The 16,614-nt window shown below is 20.9% G+C and overlaps 1 long non-coding RNA gene across 1 annotated transcript; it reads right to left on the bottom strand.

The window, feature by feature from the left end:
* Positions 1–5,519: 5,519 nt before the first annotated feature.
* LOC143378299 (uncharacterized) lies at positions 5,520–8,779 on the bottom strand. Its single transcript, XR_013088118.1, has 3 exons — positions 8,591–8,779; positions 5,669–6,124; positions 5,520–5,621 (listed from the first exon to the last, which is right to left on the bottom strand). It is a non-coding gene; the product is annotated as an uncharacterized LOC143378299 (long non-coding RNA).
* Between the last annotated feature and the right edge of the window lie 7,835 nt (positions 8,780–16,614).

The following is a 16,614-nucleotide window of genomic DNA, read 5'->3' as shown; positions in this document are numbered from 1 at the left end:
TTTACCTACTTTTTCTCTATTTATTTACCTATTTTTTCTCTAGTTACTTACCTCTTTATTCTGTATTTATTTACCTCCTTTGTATTCTCTACTTCATTACCTATTTTTCACTATTGATTTATCTATTTTTTTCTCTAATTTATTTACAAATTTTTTCTCTGTTTATTTACCTATTTTTTCCTCTAATTTATTTATCTATTTTTTTCTCTAATTTATTTACCTATTTTTCTCTATTTATTTATCTATTTTTTCTGTATTTATTTACCTACTTTGTTTTCTGTACTTCATTACCTATTTTTCTCTATTTATTTGCCTATTTTTTTCTCTAAATTATTTACCTATTTTTGTCTATTTATTTACCTATTTTCTATATTTATTTACCTCCTTTCTATTCTCTACTTCATTACCTATTTTTCACTATTTCTTTATCTATTTTTTTCTCTAATTTATTTACTATTTTTTTCTCTAATTTATTTACCTATTTTTTCTCTATTTATTTACCTGCTTTGTTTTCTCTATTTATTTACCTTTTTTCCCTCTATTTATATACCTATTTATTTTAATTAGCTATTTTTCTCTATTTATACACCTATTTTTTCTCTAGTTTATTTACCTCTTTTTTCTGTATTTATTTACCTACTTTGTTTTCTCTACTTACTTAACTATTTTTTCTCTAGTTATTTACCTCTTTTTTCTGTATTTATTTACCTACTTTGTTTTCTCTACTTCATTACCTATTTTTCTCTATTTATTTGCCTATTTCTTTCTCTAAATTATGTACCTATTTTTCTCTATTTATTTACCTATTTTCTGTTTTTATTTACCTCCTTTGTATTCTCTACTTCATTACCTATTTTTCACTATTTCTTTATCTATTTTTTTCTGTAATTTATTTACCTATTTTTTCTCTGTTTATTTAGCTACATTTTCTCTATTATATTTACCTACTTTTTCTCTATTTATTTACCTATTTTTTCTCTAGTTACTTACCTCTTTATTCTGTATTTATTTACCTCCTTTGTATTCTCTACTTCATTACCTATTTTTCACTATTGATTTATCTATTTTTTTCTCTAATTTATTTACAAATTTTTTCTCTGTTTATTTACCTATTTTTTCCTCTAATTTATTTATCTATTTTTTTCTCTAATTTATTTACCTATTTTTCTCTATTTATTTATCTATTTTTTCTGTATTTATTTACCTACTTCGTTTTCTGTACTTCATTACCTATTTTTCTCTATTTATTTGCCTATTTTCTTCTCTAAATTATTTACCTATTTTTGTCTATTTATTTACCTATTTTCTATATTTATTTACCTCCTTTCTATTCTCTACTTCATTACCTATTTTTCACTATTTCTTTATCTATTTTTTTCTCTAATTTATTTACTATTTTTTTCTCTAATTTATTTACCTATTTTTTCTCTATTTATTTACCTGCTTTGTTTTCCCTATTTATTTACCTTTTTTCCCTCTATTTATATACCTATTTATTTTAATTAGCTATTTTTCTCTATTTATACACCTATTTTTTCTCTAGTTTATTTACCTCTTTTTTCTGTATTTATTTACCTACTTTGTTTTCTCTACTTACTTAACTATTTTTCTCTAGTTATTTACCTCTTTTTTCTGTATTTATTTACCTACTTTGTTTTCTCTACTTCATTACCTATTTTTCTCTATTTATTTGCCTATTTTTTTCTCTAAATTATGTACCTATTTTTCTCTATTTATTTACCTATTTTCTGTTTTTATTTACCTCCTTTGTATTCTCTACTTCATTACCTATTTTTCACTATTTCTTTATCTATTTTTTTCTGTAATTTATTTACCTATTTTTTCTCTGTTTATTTAGCTACATTTTCTCTATTATATTTACCTACTTTTTCTCTATTTATTTACCTATTTTTTCTCTAGTTACTTACCTCTTTATTCTGTATTTATTTACCTCCTTTGTATTCTCTACTTCATTACCTATTTTTCACTATTGATTTATCTATTTTTTTCTCTAATTTATTTACAAATTTTTTCTCTGTTTATTTACCTATTTTTTCCTCTAATTTATTTATCTATTTTTTTCTCTAATTTATTTACCTATTTTTCTCTATTTATTTATCTATTTTTTCTGTATTTATTTACCTACTTCGTTTTCTGTACTTCATTACCTATTTTTCTCTATTTATTTGCCTATTTTCTTCTCTAAATTATTTACCTATTTTTGTCTATTTATTTACCTATTTTCTATATTTATTTACCTCCTTTCTATTCTCTACTTCATTACCTATTTTTCACTATTTCTTTATCTATTTTTTTCTCTAATTTATTTACTATTTTTTTCTCTAATTTATTTACCTATTTTTTCTCTATTTATTTACCTGCTTTGTTTTCTCTATTTATTTACCTTTTTTCCCTCTATTTATATACCTATTTATTTTAATTAGCTATTTTTCTCTATTTATACACCTATTTTTTCTCTAGTTTATTTACCTCTTTTTTCTGTATTTATTTACCTACTTTGTTTTCTCTGTTTATTTACCTATTTTTTCCTCTAATTTATTTACCAATTTTTTATTTACCTTTTTTCCTTTGGTTTATTTACCTATTTTTCTCTATTTATACACCTATTTTTTCTCTACCTAATTTACCTATTTTTCTGTATTTATTTACCTATTTGTTCTCTATTTATTTGCCTCTTTTGTTTTCTCTATTTATTTACCTATTTTTCTCTAGATAATTTACCTATTTTTTCTCTATTCATTTACTTTTTTCTATTTATTTACCTCTTTCCTTCTCTAATTTATACACCTATATTTTCTCTATTTATTTACCTATTTTTCTCTATTTATTTACCTATTCTTTCTCTAGTCATTTACCTATATTTTCTCTCATTTATTTTCCTATTTTTTCTCTGTTTATTTACCTATTTTTTCCTTTAATTTCTTTACATATTTTTTTATTTACCTTTATTTCTTTGATTTATTTAGCTATTTATCTGTATTTATACACCCATTTTTCTCCAGATAATTTACCTATTTTTTCTCTATTTATTTTCCTATTTTTTCTCTATTTGTTTACCTCTTTTGTTTTCTCTACTTATTTACCTATTTTTCTCTGTTTATTTACCTATTTTTCCCTATTTTATTTACCTATTTTTTCTCTATTTATTTACCTCTTTTGTTTTCTCTATTTACTTAACTATTTTTTCTCTAGTTATTTACCTCTTTTTTCTGTATTTATTTACCTACTTTGTTTTCTCTACTTCATTACCTATTTTTCTCTATTTATTTGCCTATTTTTTCTCTAAATTATTTACCTATTTTTGTCTATTTATTTACCTATTTTCTGTATTTATTTACCTCGTTTGTATTCTCTACTTCATTACCTATTTTTCACTATTTCTTTATCTATTTTTTTCTCTAATTTATTTACAAATTTTTTCTTTGTTTATTTACCTATTTTTTCCTCTAATTTATTTATCTATTTTTTTCTCTAATTTATTTACCTATTTTTCTCTATTTATTTATCTATTTTTTCTGTATTTATTTACCTACTTTGTTTTCTGTACTTCATTACCTATTTTTCACTATTTCTTTATATATTTTTTTCTCTAATTTATTTACAAATTTTTTCTTTGTTTATTTACCTATTTTTTCCTCTAATTTATTTATCTATTTTTTCTCTAATTTATTTACCTATTTTTGTCTACTTATTTACCTATTTTCTGTATTTATTTACCTCGTTTGTATTCTCTACTTCATTACCTATTTTTCACTATTTCTTTATATATTTTTTTCTCTAATTTATTTACAAATTTTTTCTTTGTTTATTTACCTATTTTTTCCTCTAATTTATTTATCTATTTTTTCTCTAATTTATTTACCTATTTTTCTCTATTTATTTATCTATTTTTTCTGTATTTATTTACCTACTTTGTTTTCTGTACTTCATTACCTATTTTTCTCTATTTATTTGCCTATTTTCTTCTCTAAATTATTTACCTATTTTTGTCTATTCATTTACTTTTTTCTATTTATTTACCTCTTTCTTTCTCTAATTTATACACCTATATTTTCTCTACTTCATTACCTATTTTTCTCTATTTATTTGCCTATTTTTTCTCTAAATTATTTACCTATTTTTGTCTATTTATTTACCTATTTTCTGTATTTATTTACCTCGTTTGTATTCTCTACTTCATTACCTATTTTTCACTATTTCTTTATCTATTTTTTTCTCTAATTTATTTACAAATTTTTTCTTTGTTTATTTACCTATTTTTTCCTCTAATTTATTTACCTATTTTTTCCTCTAATTTATTTATCTATTTTTTCTCTAATTTATTTACCTATTTTTCTCTATTTATTTACCTCTTTTGTTTTCTCTATTTACTTAACTATTTTTTCTCTAGTTATTTACCTCTTTTTTCTGTATTTATTTACCTCTTTTGTTTTCTCTATTTACTTAACTATTTTTTCTCTAGTTATTTACCTCTTTTTTCTGTATTTATTTACCTACTTTGTTTTCTCTACTTCATTACCTATTTTTCTCTATTTATTTGCCTATTTTTTTCTCTAAATTATGTACCTATTTTTCTCTATTTATTTACCTATTTTCTGTTTTTATTTACCTCCTTTGTATTCTCTACTTCATTACCTATTTTTCACTATTTCTTTATCTATTTTTTTCTGTAATTTATTTACCTATTTTTTCTCTGTTTATTTAGCTACTTTTTCTCTATTATATTTACCTACTTTTTCTCTATTTATTTACCTATTTTTTCTCTAGATACTTACCTCTTTTTTCTGTATTTATTTACCTCCTTTGTATTCTCTACTTCATTACCTATTTTTCACTATTGATTTATCTATTTTTTTCTCTAATTTATTTACAAATTTTTTCTCTGTTTATTTACCTATTTTTTCCTGTAATTTATTTATCTATTTTTTTCTCTAATTTATTTACCTATTTTTCTCTATTTATTTATCTATTTTTTCTGTATTTATTTACCTACTTTGTTTTCTGTACTTCATTACCTATTTTTCTCTATTTATTTGCCTATTTTCTTCTCTAAATTATTTACCTATTTTTGTCTATTTATTTACCTATTTTCTATATTTATTTACCTCCTTTGTATTCTCTACTTCATTACCTATTTTTCACTATTTCTTTATCTATTTTTTTCTCTAATTTATTTACTATTTTTTTCTCTAATTTATTTACCTATTTTTTCTCTATTTATTTACCTGCTTTGTTTTCTCTATTTATTTACCTTTTTTCCCTCTATTTATTTACCTATTTTTTTTAATTAGCTATTTTTCTCTATTTATACACCTATTTTTTCTCTAGTTTATTTACCTCTTTTTTTCTGTATTTATTTACCTACTTTGTTTTCTCTACTTCATTACCTATTTTTCACTATTGATTTATCTATTTTTTTCTCTAATTTATTTACAAATTTTTTCTCTGTTTATTTACCTATTTTTTCCTCTAATTTATTTATCTATTTTTTTCTCTAATTTATTTACCTATTTTTCTCTATTTATTTATCTATTTTTTCTGTATTTATTTACCTACTTTGTTTTCTGTACTTCATTACCTATTTTTCTCTATTTATTTGCCTATTTTCTTCTCTAAATTATTTACCTATTTTTGTCTATTTATTTACCTATTTTCTATATTTATTTACCTCCTTTCTATTCTCTACTTCATTACCTATTTTTCACTATTTCTTTATCTATTTTTTTCTCTAATTTATTTACTATTTTTTTCTCTAATTTATTTACCTATTTTTTCCTCTAATTTATTTACCAATTTTTTATTTACCTTTTTTCCTTTTGTTTATTTACCTATTTTTCTCTATTTATACACCTATTTTTTCTCTACCTAATTTACCTATTTTTCTGTATTTATTTACCTATTTGTTCTCTATTTATTTGCCTCTTTTGTTTTCTCTATTTATTTACCTATTTTTCTCTAGATAATTTACCTATTTTTTCTCTATTTATTTACCTATTTTTCCTCTATTTATTTTCGAATTTTTTCTCTATTCATTTACTTTTTTCTATTTATTTACCTCTTTCTTTCTCTAATTTATACACCTATATTTTCTCTATTTATTTACCTCTTTTTTCTGTATTTATTTACCTACTTTGTTTTCTCTACTTACTTAACTATTTTTTCTCTAGTTATTTACCTCTTTTTTCTGTATTTATTTACCTACTTTGTTTTCTCTACTTCATTACCTATTTTTCTCTATTTATTTGCCTATTTCTTTCTCTAAATTATGTACCTATTTTTCTCTATTTATTTACCTATTTTCTGTTTTTATTTACCTCCTTTGTATTCTCTACTTCATTACCTATTTTTCACTATTTCTTTATCTATTTTTTTCTGTAATTTATTTACCTATTTTTTCTCTGTTTATTTAGCTACATTTTCTCTATTATATTTACCTACTTTTTCTCTATTTATTTACCTATTTTTTCTCTAGTTACTTACCTCTTTATTCTGTATTTATTTACCTCCTTTGTATTCTCTACTTCATTACCTATTTTTCACTATTGATTTATCTATTTTTTTCTCTAATTTATTTACAAATTTTTTCTCTGTTTATTTACCTATTTTTTCCTCTAATTTATTTATCTATTTTTTTCTCTAATTTATTTACCTATTTTTCTCTATTTATTTATCTATTTTTTCTGTATTTATTTACCTACTTCGTTTTCTGTACTTCATTACCTATTTTTCTCTATTTATTTGCCTATTTTCTTCTCTAAATTATTTACCTATTTTTGTCTATTTATTTACCTATTTTCTATATTTATTTACCTCCTTTCTATTCTCTACTTCATTACCTATTTTTCACTATTTCTTTATCTATTTTTTTCTCTAATTTATTTACTATTTTTTTCTCTAATTTATTTACCTATTTTTTCTCTATTTATTTACCTGCTTTGTTTTCCCTATTTATTTACCTTTTTTCCCTCTATTTATATACCTATTTATTTTAATTAGCTATTTTTCTCTATTTATACACCTATTTTTTCTCTAGTTTATTTACCTCTTTTTTCTGTATTTATTTACCTACTTTGTTTTCTCTACTTACTTAACTATTTTTCTCTAGTTATTTACCTCTTTTTTCTGTATTTATTTACCTACTTTGTTTTCTCTACTTCATTACCTATTTTTCTCTATTTATTTGCCTATTTTTTTCTCTAAATTATGTACCTATTTTTCTCTATTTATTTACCTATTTTCTGTTTTTATTTACCTCCTTTGTATTCTCTACTTCATTACCTATTTTTCACTATTTCTTTATCTATTTTTTTCTGTAATTTATTTACCTATTTTTTCTCTGTTTATTTAGCTACATTTTCTCTATTATATTTACCTACTTTTTCTCTATTTATTTACCTATTTTTTCTCTAGTTACTTACCTCTTTATTCTGTATTTATTTACCTCCTTTGTATTCTCTACTTCATTACCTATTTTTCACTATTGATTTATCTATTTTTTTCTCTAATTTATTTACAAATTTTTTCTCTGTTTATTTACCTATTTTTTCCTCTAATTTATTTATCTATTTTTTTCTCTAATTTATTTACCTATTTTTCTCTATTTATTTATCTATTTTTTCTGTATTTATTTACCTACTTCGTTTTCTGTACTTCATTACCTATTTTTCTCTATTTATTTGCCTATTTTCTTCTCTAAATTATTTACCTATTTTTGTCTATTTATTTACCTATTTTCTATATTTATTTACCTCCTTTCTATTCTCTACTTCATTACCTATTTTTCACTATTTCTTTATCTATTTTTTTCTCTAATTTATTTACTATTTTTTTCTCTAATTTATTTACCTATTTTTTCTCTATTTATTTACCTGCTTTGTTTTCTCTATTTATTTACCTTTTTTCCCTCTATTTATATACCTATTTATTTTAATTAGCTATTTTTCTCTATTTATACACCTATTTTTTCTCTAGTTTATTTACCTCTTTTTTCTGTATTTATTTACCTACTTTGTTTTCTCTGTTTATTTACCTATTTTTTCCTCTAATTTATTTACCAATTTTTTATTTACCTTTTTTCCTTTGGTTTATTTACCTATTTTTCTCTATTTATACACCTATTTTTTCTCTACCTAATTTACCTATTTTTCTGTATTTATTTACCTATTTGTTCTCTATTTATTTGCCTCTTTTGTTTTCTCTATTTATTTACCTATTTTTCTCTAGATAATTTACCTATTTTTTCTCTATTCATTTACTTTTTTCTATTTATTTACCTCTTTCCTTCTCTAATTTATACACCTATATTTTCTCTATTTATTTACCTATTTTTCTCTATTTATTTACCTATTCTTTCTCTAGTCATTTACCTATATTTTCTCTCATTTATTTTCCTATTTTTTCTCTGTTTATTTACCTATTTTTTCCTTTAATTTCTTTACATATTTTTTTATTTACCTTTATTTCTTTGATTTATTTAGCTATTTATCTGTATTTATACACCCATTTTTTCTCCAGATAATTTACCTATTTTTTCTCTATTTATTTTCCTATTTTTTCTCTATTTGTTTACCTCTTTTGTTTTCTCTACTTATTTACCTATTTTTCTCTGTTTATTTACCTATTTTTCCCTATTTTATTTACCTATTTTTTCTCTATTTATTTACCTCTTTTGTTTTCTCTATTTACTTAACTATTTTTTCTCTAGTTATTTACCTCTTTTTTCTGTATTTATTTACCTACTTTGTTTTCTCTACTTCATTACCTATTTTTCTCTATTTATTTGCCTATTTTTTCTCTAAATTATTTACCTATTTTTGTCTATTTATTTACCTATTTTCTGTATTTATTTACCTCGTTTGTATTCTCTACTTCATTACCTATTTTTCACTATTTCTTTATCTATTTTTTTCTCTAATTTATTTACAAATTTTTTCTTTGTTTATTTACCTATTTTTTCCTCTAATTTATTTATCTATTTTTTTCTCTAATTTATTTACCTATTTTTCTCTATTTATTTATCTATTTTTTCTGTATTTATTTACCTACTTTGTTTTCTGTACTTCATTACCTATTTTTCACTATTTCTTTATATATTTTTTTCTCTAATTTATTTACAAATTTTTTCTTTGTTTATTTACCTATTTTTTCCTCTAATTTATTTATCTATTTTTTCTCTAATTTATTTACCTATTTTTGTCTACTTATTTACCTATTTTCTGTATTTATTTACCTCGTTTGTATTCTCTACTTCATTACCTATTTTTCACTATTTCTTTATATATTTTTTTCTCTAATTTATTTACAAATTTTTTCTTTGTTTATTTACCTATTTTTTCCTCTAATTTATTTATCTATTTTTTCTCTAATTTATTTACCTATTTTTCTCTATTTATTTATCTATTTTTTCTGTATTTATTTACCTACTTTGTTTTCTGTACTTCATTACCTATTTTTCTCTATTTATTTGCCTATTTTCTTCTCTAAATTATTTACCTATTTTTGTCTATTCATTTACTTTTTTCTATTTATTTACCTCTTTCTTTCTCTAATTTATACACCTATATTTTCTCTACTTCATTACCTATTTTTCTCTATTTATTTGCCTATTTTTTCTCTAAATTATTTACCTATTTTTGTCTATTTATTTACCTATTTTCTGTATTTATTTACCTCGTTTGTATTCTCTACTTCATTACCTATTTTTCACTATTTCTTTATCTATTTTTTTCTCTAATTTATTTACAAATTTTTTCTTTGTTTATTTACCTATTTTTTCCTCTAATTTATTTACCTATTTTTTCCTCTAATTTATTTATCTATTTTTTCTCTAATTTATTTACCTATTTTTCTCTATTTATTTACCTCTTTTGTTTTCTCTATTTACTTAACTATTTTTTCTCTAGTTATTTACCTCTTTTTTCTGTATTTATTTACCTCTTTTGTTTTCTCTATTTACTTAACTATTTTTTCTCTAGTTATTTACCTCTTTTTTCTGTATTTATTTACCTACTTTGTTTTCTCTACTTCATTACCTATTTTTCTCTATTTATTTGCCTATTTTTTTCTCTAAATTATGTACCTATTTTTCTCTATTTATTTACCTATTTTCTGTTTTTATTTACCTCCTTTGTATTCTCTACTTCATTACCTATTTTTCACTATTTCTTTATCTATTTTTTTCTGTAATTTATTTACCTATTTTTTCTCTGTTTATTTAGCTACTTTTTCTCTATTATATTTACCTACTTTTTCTCTATTTATTTACCTATTTTTTCTCTAGATACTTACCTCTTTTTTCTGTATTTATTTACCTCCTTTGTATTCTCTACTTCATTACCTATTTTTCACTATTGATTTATCTATTTTTTTCTCTAATTTATTTACAAATTTTTTCTCTGTTTATTTACCTATTTTTTCCTGTAATTTATTTATCTATTTTTTTCTCTAATTTATTTACCTATTTTTCTCTATTTATTTATCTATTTTTTCTGTATTTATTTACCTACTTTGTTTTCTGTACTTCATTACCTATTTTTCTCTATTTATTTGCCTATTTTCTTCTCTAAATTATTTACCTATTTTTGTCTATTTATTTACCTATTTTCTATATTTATTTACCTCCTTTGTATTCTCTACTTCATTACCTATTTTTCACTATTTCTTTATCTATTTTTTTCTCTAATTTATTTACTATTTTTTTCTCTAATTTATTTACCTATTTTTTCTCTATTTATTTACCTGCTTTGTTTTCTCTATTTATTTACCTTTTTTCCCTCTATTTATTTACCTATTTTTTTTAATTAGCTATTTTTCTCTATTTATACACCTATTTTTTCTCTAGTTTATTTACCTCTTTTTTTCTGTATTTATTTACCTACTTTGTTTTCTCTACTTCATTACCTATTTTTCACTATTGATTTATCTATTTTTTTCTCTAATTTATTTACAAATTTTTTCTCTGTTTATTTACCTATTTTTTCCTCTAATTTATTTATCTATTTTTTTCTCTAATTTATTTACCTATTTTTCTCTATTTATTTATCTATTTTTTCTGTATTTATTTACCTACTTTGTTTTCTGTACTTCATTACCTATTTTTCTCTATTTATTTGCCTATTTTCTTCTCTAAATTATTTACCTATTTTTGTCTATTTATTTACCTATTTTCTATATTTATTTACCTCCTTTCTATTCTCTACTTCATTACCTATTTTTCACTATTTCTTTATCTATTTTTTTCTCTAATTTATTTACTATTTTTTTCTCTAATTTATTTACCTATTTTTTCCTCTAATTTATTTACCAATTTTTTATTTACCTTTTTTCCTTTTGTTTATTTACCTATTTTTCTCTATTTATACACCTATTTTTTCTCTACCTAATTTACCTATTTTTCTGTATTTATTTACCTATTTGTTCTCTATTTATTTGCCTCTTTTGTTTTCTCTATTTATTTACCTATTTTTCTCTAGATAATTTACCTATTTTTTCTCTATTTATTTACCTATTTTTCCTCTATTTATTTTCGAATTTTTTCTCTATTCATTTACTTTTTTCTATTTATTTACCTCTTTCTTTCTCTAATTTATACACCTATATTTTCTCTATTTATTTACCTATTTTTCTCTATTTATTTACCTATTCTTTCTCTAGTCATTTACCTATATTTTCTCTCATTTATTTTCCTATTTTTCTCTGTTTATTTACCTATTTTTTCCTTTAATTTCTTTACATATTTTTTTATTTACCTTTATTTCTTTGATTTATTTAGCTATTTATCTGTATTTATACACCCATTTTTTCTCCAGATAATTTACCTATTTGTTCTCTATTTATTTGCCTCTTTTGTTTTCTCTATTTATTTACCTATTTTTCTCTAGATAATTTACCTATTTTTTCTCTATTCATTTACTTTTTTCTATTTATTTACCTCTTTCCTTCTCTAATTTATACACCTATATTTTCTCTATTTATTTACCTATTTTTCTCTATTTATTTACCTATTCTTTCTCTAGTCATTTACCTATATTTTCTCTCATTTATTTTCCTATTTTTTCTCTGTTTATTTACCTATTTTTTCCTTTAATTTCTTTACATATTTTTTTATTTACCTTTATTTCTTTGATTTATTTAGCTATTTATCTGTATTTATACACCCATTTTTTCTCCAGATAATTTACCTATTTTTTCTCTATTTATTTTCCTATTTTTTCTCTATTTGTTTACCTCTTTTGTTTTCTCTACTTATTTACCTATTTTTCTCTGTTTATTTACCTATTTTTCCCTATTTTATTTACCTATTTTTTCTCTATTTATTTACCTCTTTTGTTTTCTCTATTTACTTAACTATTTTTTCTCTAGTTATTTACCTCTTTTTTCTGTATTTATTTACCTACTTTGTTTTCTCTACTTCATTACCTATTTTTCTCTATTTATTTGCCTATTTTTTCTCTAAATTATTTACCTATTTTTGTCTATTTATTTACCTATTTTCTGTATTTATTTACCTCGTTTGTATTCTCTACTTCATTACCTATTTTTCACTATTTCTTTATCTATTTTTTTCTCTAATTTATTTACAAATTTTTTCTTTGTTTATTTACCTATTTTTTCCTCTAATTTATTTATCTATTTTTTTCTCTAATTTATTTACCTATTTTTCTCTATTTATTTATCTATTTTTTCTGTATTTATTTACCTACTTTGTTTTCTGTACTTCATTACCTATTTTTCACTATTTCTTTATATATTTTTTTCTCTAATTTATTTACAAATTTTTTCTTTGTTTATTTACCTATTTTTTCCTCTAATTTATTTATCTATTTTTTCTCTAATTTATTTACCTATTTTTGTCTACTTATTTACCTATTTTCTGTATTTATTTACCTCGTTTGTATTCTCTACTTCATTACCTATTTTTCACTATTTCTTTATATATTTTTTTCTCTAATTTATTTACAAATTTTTTCTTTGTTTATTTACCTATTTTTTCCTCTAATTTATTTATCTATTTTTTCTCTAATTTATTTACCTATTTTTCTCTATTTATTTATCTATTTTTTCTGTATTTATTTACCTACTTTGTTTTCTGTACTTCATTACCTATTTTTCTCTATTTATTTGCCTATTTTCTTCTCTAAATTATTTACCTATTTTTGTCTATTCATTTACTTTTTTCTATTTATTTACCTCTTTCTTTCTCTAATTTATACACCTATATTTTCTCTACTTCATTACCTATTTTTCTCTATTTATTTGCCTATTTTTTCTCTAAATTATTTACCTATTTTTGTCTATTTATTTACCTATTTTCTGTATTTATTTACCTCGTTTGTATTCTCTACTTCATTACCTATTTTTCACTATTTCTTTATCTATTTTTTTCTCTAATTTATTTACAAATTTTTTCTTTGTTTATTTACCTATTTTTTCCTCTAATTTATTTACCTATTTTTTCCTCTAATTTATTTATCTATTTTTTCTCTAATTTATTTACCTATTTTTCTCTATTTATTTACCTCTTTTGTTTTCTCTATTTACTTAACTATTTTTTCTCTAGTTATTTACCTCTTTTTTCTGTATTTATTTACCTCTTTTGTTTTCTCTATTTACTTAACTATTTTTTCTCTAGTTATTTACCTCTTTTTTCTGTATTTATTTACCTACTTTGTTTTCTCTACTTCATTACCTATTTTTCTCTATTTATTTGCCTATTTTTTTCTCTAAATTATGTACCTATTTTTCTCTATTTATTTACCTATTTTCTGTTTTTATTTACCTCCTTTGTATTCTCTACTTCATTACCTATTTTTCACTATTTCTTTATCTATTTTTTTCTGTAATTTATTTACCTATTTTTTCTCTGTTTATTTAGCTACTTTTTCTCTATTATATTTACCTACTTTTTCTCTATTTATTTACCTATTTTTTCTCTAGATACTTACCTCTTTTTTCTGTATTTATTTACCTCCTTTGTATTCTCTACTTCATTACCTATTTTTCACTATTGATTTATCTATTTTTTTCTCTAATTTATTTACAAATTTTTTCTCTGTTTATTTACCTATTTTTTCCTGTAATTTATTTATCTATTTTTTTCTCTAATTTATTTACCTATTTTTCTCTATTTATTTATCTATTTTTTCTGTATTTATTTACCTACTTTGTTTTCTGTACTTCATTACCTATTTTTCTCTATTTATTTGCCTACTTTCTTCTCTAAATTATTTACCTATTTTTGTCTATTTATTTACCTATTTTCTATATTTATTTACCTCCTTTGTATTCTCTACTTCATTACCTATTTTTCACTATTTCTTTATCTATTTTTTTCTCTAATTTATTTACTATTTTTTTCTCTAATTTATTTACCTATTTTTTCTCTATTTATTTACCTGCTTTGTTTTCTCTATTTATTTACCTTTTTTCCCTCTATTTATTTACCTATTTTTTTTAATTAGCTATTTTTCTCTATTTATACACCTATTTTTTCTCTAGTTTATTTACCTCTTTTTTTCTGTATTTATTTACCTACTTTGTTTTCTCTACTTCATTACCTATTTTTCACTATTGATTTATCTATTTTTTTCTCTAATTTATTTACAAATTTTTTCTCTGTTTATTTACCTATTTTTTCCTCTAATTTATTTATCTATTTTTTTCTCTAATTTATTTACCTATTTTTCTCTATTTATTTATCTATTTTTTCTGTATTTATTTACCTACTTTGTTTTCTGTACTTCATTACCTATTTTTCTCTATTTATTTGCCTATTTTCTTCTCTAAATTATTTACCTATTTTTGTCTATTTATTTACCTATTTTCTATATTTATTTACCTCCTTTCTATTCTCTACTTCATTACCTATTTTTCACTATTTCTTTATCTATTTTTTTCTCTAATTTATTTACTATTTTTTTCTCTAATTTATTTACCTATTTTTTCCTCTAATTTATTTACCAATTTTTTATTTACCTTTTTTCCTTTTGTTTATTTACCTATTTTTCTCTATTTATACACCTATTTTTTCTCTACCTAATTTACCTATTTTTCTGTATTTATTTACCTATTTGTTCTCTATTTATTTGCCTCTTTTGTTTTCTCTATTTATTTACCTATTTTTCTCTAGATAATTTACCTATTTTTTCTCTATTTATTTACCTATTTTTCCTCTATTTATTTTCGAATTTTTTCTCTATTCATTTACTTTTTTCTATTTATTTACCTCTTTCTTTCTCTAATTTATACACCTATATTTTCTCTATTTATTTACCTATTTTTCTCTATTTATTTACCTATTCTTTCTCTAGTCATTTACCTATATTTTCTCTCATTTATTTTCCTATTTTTCTCTGTTTATTTACCTATTTTTTCCTTTAATTTCTTTACATATTTTTTTATTTACCTTTATTTCTTTGATTTATTTAGCTATTTATCTGTATTTATACACCCATTTTTTCTCCAGATAATTTACCTATTTTTTCTCTATTTATTTTCCTATTTTTTCTCTATTTGTTTACCTCTTTTGTTTTCTCTACTTATTTACCTATTTTTCTCTGTTTATTTACCTATTTTTCCCTATTTTATTTACCTATTTTTTCTCTATTTATTTACCTCTTTTGTTTTCTCTATTTACTTAACTATTTTTTCTCTAGTTATTTACCTCTTTTTTCTGTATTTATTTACCTACTTTGTTTTCTCTACTTCATTACCTATTTTTCTCTATTTATTTGCCTATTTTTTCTCTAAATTATTTACCTATTTTTGTCTATTTATTTACCTATTTTCTGTATTTATTTACCTCGTTTGTATTCTCTACTTCATTACCTATTTTTCACTATTTCTTTATCTATTTTTTTCTCTAATTTATTTACAAATTTTTTCTTTGTTTATTTACCTATTTTTTCCTCTAATTTATTTATCTATTTTTTTCTCTAATTTATTTACCTATTTTTCTCTATTTATTTATCTATTTTTTCTGTATTTATTTACCTACTTTGTTTTCTGTACTTCATTACCTATTTTTCACTATTTCTTTATATATTTTTTTCTCTAATTTATTTACAAATTTTTTCTTTGTTTATTTACCTATTTTTTCCTCTAATTTATTTATCTATTTTTTCTCTAATTTATTTACCTATTTTTGTCTACTTATTTACCTATTTTCTGTATTTATTTACCTCGTTTGTATTCTCTACTTCATTACCTATTTTTCACTATTTCTTTATATATTTTTTTCTCTAATTTATTTACAAATTTTTTCTTTGTTTATTTACCTATTTTTTCCTCTAATTTATTTATCTATTTTTTCTCTAATTTATTTACCTATTTTTCTCTATTTATTTATCTATTTTTTCTGTATTTATTTACCTACTTTGTTTTCTGTACTTCATTACCTATTTTTCTCTATTTATTTGCCTATTTTCTTCTCTAAATTATTTACCTATTTTTGTCTATTCATTTACTTTTTTCTATTTATTTACCTCTTTCTTTCTCTAATTTATACACCTATATTTTCTCTACTTCATTACCTATTTTTCTCTATTTATTTGCCTATTTTTTCTCTAAATTATTTACCTATTTTTGTCTATTTAT

This window comes from Andrena cerasifolii, unplaced genomic scaffold (genome assembly GCF_050908995.1).
Source record: "Andrena cerasifolii isolate SP2316 unplaced genomic scaffold, iyAndCera1_principal scaffold2355, whole genome shotgun sequence".
Lineage (NCBI taxonomy): Eukaryota > Metazoa > Arthropoda > Insecta > Hymenoptera > Andrenidae > Andrena > Andrena cerasifolii.
This window is presented reverse-complemented; position numbering and strand designations above follow the sequence as displayed.